This window comes from Hemicordylus capensis, chromosome 5 (genome assembly GCF_027244095.1).
Source record: "Hemicordylus capensis ecotype Gifberg chromosome 5, rHemCap1.1.pri, whole genome shotgun sequence".
Lineage (NCBI taxonomy): Eukaryota > Metazoa > Chordata > Lepidosauria > Squamata > Cordylidae > Hemicordylus > Hemicordylus capensis.
In genome coordinates this window covers 64782187-64792211 of record NC_069661.1, presented here as the reverse complement: position 1 = coordinate 64792211, position 10025 = coordinate 64782187, and positions in this window count along the sequence as shown.

The window sequence follows — 10025 nt, the reverse complement described above, 5'->3', positions numbered from 1 at the left end:
GCTGACAGTGAGCAGCTGAATGCTGAACACAAACAAAACTAATTGGGATGTATCTATGTATCTTTCTCTTTTTTAAAAAATTAAGCTCAATTTTCCTGTCTTAAAAAAAACCCTGCACCTCAGAAATGGACAAAGCAAAACTTCAAAGAGAGAATAAAATGCTACATAATGATAGGGCTGAGAAACTCTTCCCCTCAGGAGAAATGTATCCCCCAGCAAACAAAAGCTTAAAAGGATTTACTCAAGCAAATGTACTTGTACTAAACAACAGTGATACTGTCTGAATTATAGAAAACCCTTCATGTACGAGTTCCAAAGGCTTGCTTAACCTGGAATACCCTGATTTCTATTTTAGATTTGCTGAAATAATTGAGGGGCAAATTCAAACTAAAAGTAAAGGAAAGCATTCCAAGATAATAGGAACATAGTCAGACCACAGGTCCATCTAGCTCAGTGTTGTCTACACAGACTGGCAGTGGCTTCTCCAAGGTTGCAGGCAAGAATCTCTCTCAGCCCTATTTTGGAGATGCCGCCAGGGAGGGATTTTTGAACCTTCTGCTCTTCCCAGAGTGGCTCCATCCCCTGAGGGGAATATCTTACAGTGCTCACACTTCTAGTCTCCCATTCAAATGCAACCAGGGTGGACCCTGCTCAGCTAAGGGGACAAGTCATGCTTGTTACCACAAGACCAGCCCTCCTCTTAATCAAGAGCTCTTTCCTTGTTTCTGTTTTCATCTTGGGATAACTGACCATCTACATAATTCCATCATTTGCAGGACTTTGGATAAGCTTTTGAAGTGAACTTATGATGCAGCACTGTAATTCAAGTGAAGTACAATTCAAACCATGTAAAATAATCTGGGCAAACAATAGCCAGGACATATTCTCTAGTCTTTGGCAATAGGCAGAAGAAGAAAATTGATGGTTGAGGCTTTATTTACTACTAGAGATTTCATACTAAACAACATCGGGTACTATATTGCTCTGAACATCTCAAGCCTAGGTTGGGAGCGGAAGGCCTCAGCAGGCCCAACGTGCCTTTGCCTGCTGTAACAATGAATTCTCCCCTTTCCCTTCCCTTTCTTGTGAAGTTGGAGGAGGGTCAGTCTTTCAGCAGGAAAGATGAACTGTCCTCTTTGCTAATCAGGGAAGCTCTTCTCACGATCAGTGAGAAGAGCTTTGGGCATGGGCAGAATTACGATTAGGCAAGGGGAGACAGTTGTCTGGCAGCCCCACTGCCTGAAGGCCCCCCTCCCCCCACCCGAGACACCTCACATGACTCCCCATGTCCCCTGCCCAGCCCCAAGGCTCCTCAGCCACTTGCCCTGTTTGCCCTCTCTCCTGCTTGTCCTCCTGGCCCGCAATCTAAGTAAGCAGCCAGCAAGCTACAGGGAGCTCCTTCTCTCCCCGCCTCTCAGCTGATCAGTGGGTGGGCGGGGCTTCCAGAGAGGCCTCCGAGTAGGCCTCACTGAAGCCTGAATGCGAGTAGGCCAGCAGGCCCCCAAGCAAGCAAGCAAGGAAGGAGGCAGGCAGGCAGGCAGAGTGGCAACCACAGTTCTCTGCAGCACACTCTCTGCCCAGGCCGGCCAGCCCAGCCTTTGCCAGGTACTGAACAAATTCAGTAAAGTTTGATTCCAGGAGGTTTTTCACACGAGGCTTTTAAAGCCCTCTAACACACATCTCCTGTGGAATGGAGGTGCTGCATTCACATGTTGGCCAGATTTACCCTGAAGTACCTGCAAGTTATTGGGGAGCAGTTCACACGCAAGAAAAATAAAATAAAATAAAAGCACCACACATGCTTCACAGTTTTCACTCAGACTTTCTGGGATGCAAAACAACTTGAACATAAGTGCATTTATAAATGAATGAATAATATAATATAATATAATATAATATAATATAATATAATATAATATAATATAATATAATATAATATTGTTTCTTCCAGACGTTTTTGTAATTTTCTGCCATGAAACAAGCCACTTATAGGACTTTTGGATAGTGTTTTCTTTAAGCCAGCAATTTTTCCAATCTGTTTTAAATTAAATATTCAGAGACTTTCAGTCTCCACCTCCATATCAAAGCCCTATGGCAAGCAGATCCCTATATATCCGGTGGTGGTGGGGTAACCACTTCCTGGAATCAAACTTTACTGAATTTGTTCAGAATTCTGAGAAAACATACATAGGCTCACACTGCATGGTTGAAAGTCTCCTTTGCTAATCTGCAGCGAGGGGCCCATTTTAATAATTAGTGTTTCTAGTGTGTTCTAGGCATTAAAAGTAGCACAAATATATAGTATTCAATGTATATCACTATATATTGTGAAGTGTGCATGTGTGTATTCAGTGAAATGTATTTCCAGGCAGCATACTTATTTTGAAATATCAGACTTAAATTCTTGGGAGCCTGGGGTGTGTGGAGGCCCTGGACTTTTTTGGGGGGGGGGGTTGAAATCCCATCTCTGGGCCCACTCCAACCTTGCTACACCCCTGGCTTTGGGGCTAACTGCAGGGAGAGTGGGCTTAGCCAGGTCTCCCTGCCGACGAGCAGCTGCTTGTACCTAGGCAGCCAGATTGACCGCCCACATGACTGCTGGCTTCATCACGGAATCGGCAGGGGCATTGGGGACGGCGCAGCCCCTGGAAGTTCCAGGATGCCCCACACAAGTGTGCAGGGCATTCTGGAGAGACCCCCGAGCCCGGGAGGCTGTTTGCAGCCTCCCAGTTGGGGGTCTACTTGTTTGCTGCCGCATGCCACTGCAACACACAAGCAAATAGATGAGGTTAACGGAGCACTCTCTCCATTAACCTCATCTTAGGGAAGGTGTAGTTAGGCAGACTAGCCGCCTTGGGAGCACCAGGCTTGCCTGTGAGCTTGGTGGTTCCTACGATCCGTGGAAAGCGGGCTAAGCTCCCTTAGCCCGCTTTCCAGTGATCGTGAGAATAGCTTCAGTGTTTGCTTTGGTTTGCATTTAGAATGGGTGATTACATGTGAGAACTGTCACAGGGGGTGTGACTGTAGCTCAGTGGTAGAGCATCTGCTTGCTTGCAGAACGTTTAGTCCCTGGCATCTTCAGGTAGGGCTGGGAAAGACTCCTGCATGAAGCTTTGGAGTGCTGCTTCAGGCAGGGTAGGTAATACATAGGGTAGATAATATGCTAGCGTGGGAGGAGGCAATGGTAAACCCCTCCTGTATTCTTCCAAAGACAACCACAGGACCAATGGTCTGGCTGAGTATAAGGCAGCTTCTTATATCCCTGTATGATACCTCCCCCTCTGCCCATTACAATATAAACTGTCTGCCCAATATCCTCCCTACTCAACTCACTACTCTGTCATCCCAGCAACTGACAATCACAGTTGTTTTCCAAGGAAAAGCAAAACAGGGAAGGCTAGAGTTTCGTAGTTTGTGAAGTGACTGGCAAACAGCATTATTTGCTTGCTGTGACACCCTAGCTTAGCTAGCTTACAAACTCCACCCATGATGCTGTTGTTGACACTGCAATATTTGCACCCTACCTGAGTGCATCGTTTGTGGCATAGCAACCCACAAAAGTAGGCCTTAGACCATTCTAACATGTAGAAATTCTTCTCCCTCTCACATAACACTAGAACCAGAGGTCATCCCATGAAACTGATCGGCAAGAAATTTAGGACCAACAAAAGGAAATACTTCTTCACACAATGCATAATTAAACTATGGAATTCTCTGCCACAAGATGTGATGACAGCCAACAACTTGGATGGCTTTAAGAGGGGTTTGGATAACTTCATGGAGGAGAGGTCTATCAAATGCTACTAGTCTTGAGGGCTATAGGCTACCTCCAGCCTCAGAGGCAGGATGCCTCTAGTCTGAATACTAGTTGCAGGGGAGTAACAGCAGGAGAGAGGGCATGCCATCAGCTCTTGTCTGTGTGCTTCCCAGCGGCATCTGTGTGAAACAGGACGCCTGTCTAGCTGGACCTTGGGCCTGATCCAGGACTGTTCTTATCTTCTCATGTGATTTCTTATTTCTTGTAACACTCAAGGATAGGTAGTTAATAGTTACAGTAATAAACTTTTTCTGTATAAAATTGTATTAATTACATACCTTATATTTGCAGAAATAGCACAGTAATCAAATACTTTTACTTTCAGCCACTGTCTCAAACAATGGGGTGGGGGAGGGGAATGAACCCCCACATAAACTAGCCTGCAAATACTCTCTCTCTCTCTCTCTCTCTCTCTCTCTCTCTCTCTCAAAATATATCAGACTGAACTGCCATTTCCTACCTGGTCCTCTAGCACCATGTCATGATTGCTATTATTAACAGTAATTTCAGCTGACTATCTGTCAAACCTGCTGTGAAAAGCAAGCCGAGCTGCCACATGTCTGACTTCTACGAGGCACTCCAAAAAAACAATATCTAGACCCTTTTAAAGGCTCTCATAGCTAGCCTATATTTTTCCCCTTCAGCAATGTCAGCATATATATGGAAAATCATGACTCAACACTGAGAGTAAATTGGGGGCTTTACCAGTGCAGGCAAGACATTCAAAAATGGCTCCTTTTGATCAATAAATCTATCTGAAAAGGGTCTCTTGAAGCATTGGTTAATTTCTTTGTTGTAAGGGATTTTGCAAGCTTAAGTGGTTTTAAAACTAAACCAAAAAGTGATGAGTCATTGCATTGCCTTTCTAAAGAGACTCCCTTTTTACAGAGCATAGTTATTGTTTCAACAACCCCTGTAATTCTTTCAAGGTTGAACTACTGAAAACAACTTTAGAATCAGATACCTTTTCAGTGACTTTTTTCATTACTGATAATTGTGAGATAGGTCTTATAGTTAGGTTGCAGTGGCTTTTTCATGGGCACAGTTGGGCAGTTACCAGCACTATTACTATTTTTCAATGTGTGCTGTCATACTGGATTTGTATTCTTTCCAATCTGTTTTTTGTTCCAATTCAACAGTTTCTTTAAAAAATAGATTTTAAAATACATTGCAACCTGCCAAGATTTGGTGCTATAATGAACTTCCATGAAATAGCCTATAGTTTTAATGCTATAATGCTTATAGTTTTAATGCTATAATAGGAATACAATTCCCAGTTGTTTTTAAATTAATTGTTTGTCAGTAAATTTAGGTTTAGCTTTTGGATTTTTTAAAAAAGAAATTACTTTAATTGATGCAGAATATGAGATTAGACTGTGATCCAAACAGGCAGGGTAGGTGGATGGGTGAGTGAGATGATGTCCATTGCCAGATCTTAGAAGGTTTTTGCGGTGACAGCTCTGGTAGCCAAAGAGGCAAGTCACTTAAAAAAATAAACAATGGCTTGCCTTTTTAGCAGTCAGAGGCATAGCAGTGAGAACTTCAGAGAACTTATCTGTACATATAGTTTATTTGGATCACAGTTCCTGCCAATATCAATACCATGTATTATCAACATACCAGTGGGATAGATACCCAATAAAAAGCTGGGCAGCAAAAGGTAAACACATATTAAGATCCACCGGCACAGCAGCTGATAATGTCAGTTCAGCACAGCAGCATGTAAGTACTATACAACTGCATAGTACATGCATACACAAGTGTCCTTTACGTGGCCTCCTAAGGATTGTACTCAGAGATATGCCAAGGACATGTAAACAATTAGGAAGGCAGACGGATGGCCCTCAGAAGTGGAGATCTCAAATTTGAAAGGTAAATTCAGTTTTATGTCTGGTTAGTTTATGGTAGTCAACACTCACACTAACCCTCTCCTGATGCGTCAGAGTTTTCTGTTGTAGGCAGTGGGGAGGGGCAATTTTTGGTAACTTCCTCTTCCCTCTGCATCTACCTGTGTCCACTGAAATTATGTCCCTGAAGGTTGGGGACCCTTAGGGAGATGGTGACTGCAGAAGGAAGGGGAGATAGTTGAAAATTGCTTCTCCTCATCCACAACAGAAAACCCTGTTGTGTTGATGGAGAGTTAGTCTGGATCTGTTAGTAGGCCTGTGCATGAATACAAAAGTCGAGATCGGGTCCGACTCCATCTAATCTGACCCTGAAAATGTTGGTTTGGGAGCCTTTGGACTCTTCTTCATTTCAGGATAGCGGCTGGGATCAAGATGAGAATTGGGATTGGGGCTGGGACTGGGGTAGGACCAGGGTTGGAATCGGACAAACCTTAAAAAATAATTAAAAAGTAACCACAGATCCTCACTGTGAACCTGGAAGAAAAGTTATTGCACATCAGAGAGTTGTAGGGCGAGTGAGGTAACATCAGATAATCTAAGGGGAAGTGATGTAATATCAGAATATCTCAGGAGAAACTGAAAACCCACTTTTTGTGAGTAAATGGGCTAAAAAAAACTTGGGGGGGACTTTTAAAAAAATTGAGATATGCATGGGCAGGCAGGCAGATAGAGGCTAGAAGATACCCCCCTTCCCACAGCCACGATTGCTAAAAGAGGGGGGGGAGCAGACTCTCGGTGCTGTTTGGAGCTCTGGAAACCTCAATTTTTTAGTGAAAGGGGTCAGATAAGTCTGAGCCTAACTTGGCTGACCATGTCTGATTTTACCATCCAATTTCGCACAGGTTTATCAGCCAGAGTTTTTAAGAGAAGAAGCAATACGTATGGATGGAGAAGCTTTGAAGTTTTTATTAGTAGCAAATATGATGCTTTTCTTTTCCTGGCATATACATTGCTTCCTATATTTTTGCAGCCGCTTAACAAAACATGTGCTTCTTCCGAATTTGACAAATCCCAAGTAATTACTGGCAACTAACAGATTAAAAAACACGCAGGATACAATTTATTTTACAACTGTCGCTCATATTTTGTTATTTATAGCAACATATTCTTAACTCCCATTTCTTACCGCAAGGCCTTGCTAGTCCGTTTTAGCTGAACTGTCCTTATAATGGGAAGATTAAATGTAAAGATTATACTGCTCAGTATTCGGTATCATCCAAACAGCGCTGAAGAGCAATTTATAAGGCAAATATGAAAAAGATAGGCAAGTCGTCATAGTTATATAAAGGGGTTCTACTTCACTGGTTCTGCCCTACTTTTTGAGCTTGTGTTGTATCAGTAATGTTATTCTCTCCCTAACCTTCAACAGATGGCACCATTTTCTTCAGTCTTTGTAGCATGGCTAATAAGTTCTCGGTTTGAACAGCTCAGACCTCAGGCTACCAGTGTGTTGGAATCAATTATGCAAAGCCAATTCATTTCAATACAAAGTAGTGCACGGCCTCTTTCATTGCATTGCATTAAAAAAAACCCCAAACATTACAGTTTCCTCACCCATGCCCAAAGTTGCCCCTCTTCTGTTAAATACATTGCCTTCTGTTCTAGGACGTATTACTTCTTTCTGCAGCTTTATCAAATACATGTTGAAGTTGCAGGGTTGATAAATGGAGCGCATTTATAGCAAGAAGGTAAGATACAACGTGACTAGGGGTTAAATGCAATTCTATGAGCTTACAAATTTGGTCATGAGCAAATAGATTAAGGATAGGCAAAATCGTTACTGCTCGGAAGAAACATAATAGGGTGACGAATACTCCTTGCCAGGGAAAAATACATGAAGTAGATCTACAAAGATGCACATACAAAAACACATTTATTTGCTGTATGCTTTGGCATCCCATGTCTTAGTTTGAAACCTCTAAGTTGTATTTACAGATAATCTGATTTAATTTGTTAGTTTCATTCCTTTGGTAAGATTTGGAGGCATTATGTTAAATTTCTCAGGTCACCCATATTGTAAGCTATTCAATAGGACATATAACATTATGGATCAAATAATGTTCATACTGGCTGTAGCTAAAGTAGCCAAAGAGCAATGTAGTGAGCTTCACATGCAGGAAATAGACATCTAAGGGACACTTTAAAGAAACAGTAGCAAACCAACAAACCAAAAAGGGAAACCCTTGTGAATGAGATGCTTGTGTGTGTGTAATGTAATGTATTCTGCCCAAAAGCATTACCCAGAAGTACAAATGGAATCTTTCTGGCTTGATCTTATGAACTTCTGTGCAGGCAAAGCTACCATTGCACTGGAAAAGCTGAAACCTCCTTTCCCAGCATAATGTCACTCTTAACATCTAGCATCTGCAGCCACTACCAGGCCAGGGTTATTTCCTATGAGGCCTGCTCTGGTCAAGAGATCCAACAGTAGACAGACTGGCAGTTTATATTTGAAGATGGGGGAGAAGCTTGTAAACAGGCTTGTAAACATGTTTGACCGCTCTCCAGTGTCTCTACCACTGAGAGCCAGGAGCTGTGGGAGACATTTTTGGCAGCCTGCCCAGCGAGGGACTTTAAGACCAGAATGTTTGATTTCATGTCTTTTAACATATTGTAAGCTAGTACAAGACTGTTAGTCAGCAGGCGGGACATAAATATTTCAAATAATAAATTAATAAGTTATTACAATGAAAGCAGAGTCCTATTCAGACATTGGGCCGATTCACATTGACACTGTTCCGCATTATCCCTGCATGCAGTAACATCGGCATGATGGCGTGAAAGAACACACCCACCCAAAGTCACTCAAGGACATTGTTGGGATGATGGGTGTAGGGCAAGAAAATGTGGGAAAACTTACCCTGGTATGGGGAAGAGCGTGGCCGTCATGCTGCTCTCCCTGTGTAGCTGCCCGATTTGATGGCAATAGCAGTGAGGCTGCAGCTGGCCGACCTCCAGAACGAATTTGAATATTTGATAAACAGAGAGTAGTTGCTACTCTACCAGACAGTATTGAGGTCTTGCAATGAGATCTTGTTTCAGCGGCCCTGACATTATCATACCTAGGGACAATGTAGGCCAGTTCATGGGAACCAGCTCATTATGCTTCATGAGTGTACAGATGTCTGTACACTTGTCCATGGCTTTGTGTGAATGACTGTACCTGCGTTCATTTAAAAAGTGAGCCTGGGTGTCCCAAATTTATGGTATTTGAATTTGAATTCATAGTATTCAAATAGGTGCCTCAAATTCATGGTACAGATACGAAGTGTACTGTGTTCAACACAATGTGTGAGTAAGTGTGCCTGTGTACAGATCTGTACCTCTGTACACTGTACACTTGTACAAGTGTTCAACATACTGTCCTCATAGGACTCAGGAATATGCCTTGGGCTGAAGGCAGCTCTATGGTTGAACTTGTAACCCTTTACTTGTCTCCTTTTTGTGCAAAGGCTATGCCAAATGGGGCTGTATCTGTTTTTTTGGTTCCAAGAAACTATATGCAATTCAACATAGTAAAGAGATGGGTAAGAGGTTTCTCATAGTAAAGAGATGGGTAAGATGGGCATACTTTCAACCAAAGAGCTTCATTATGCTTGCTAATGCATCATACTGCAGCACCTTCCTTGGGTCCATAGTATCCTGGGATTACTAAACACACAGTGCAATTACCACAATTATAAATGTATCTCCTCCCTTCTTGCCTTTTTTTAGATGCCTGTAGGTGATTTCAAAGGATAGTCTGTTGTTAAAATATGTGAGTTATTACTGAAGTGTTTGATGTTGAGCAGCAGGTTTAGACGTATCACTAAATAGCATCACATATTGCTGTATCTTGAAAAGGCCTTGAAGGCTTTATTTGAACTTGTAAAAGAATGATGTAATTAATCAAACAGTTTCTCAGGCCTGGAATGTTACAAGGAGTGCAGCATATAGCATTCTTCCTTCTATTTTCATGAAGAAATAAAGACAAATGTATACTAATCTTTCACATCATCTTGTGTCATCCTCAACACTGTGAAGAAAATGGCTGACAACCCATCAGCATTCAAAATGAGTGATACTTCTTCACTGAGGAAATATAAAATGGACGAGCTGCGTAAGGATCAACTGAGTTTAATGACAAAGCTAGACTATGTGTGTGAAAAATAAGGAGGACTTTGGGTTGTTGGGGGAAAGGGCCCTACAGTCTACAAAGCCTGCCGAGTGTCCTATGAAAAATTTGGAGGAATAAGGTTCCTCTAGAGATACATAAGGAAGAAGGCAATGGTAAGCCATTCTTGTATTCTACCAATAAAACC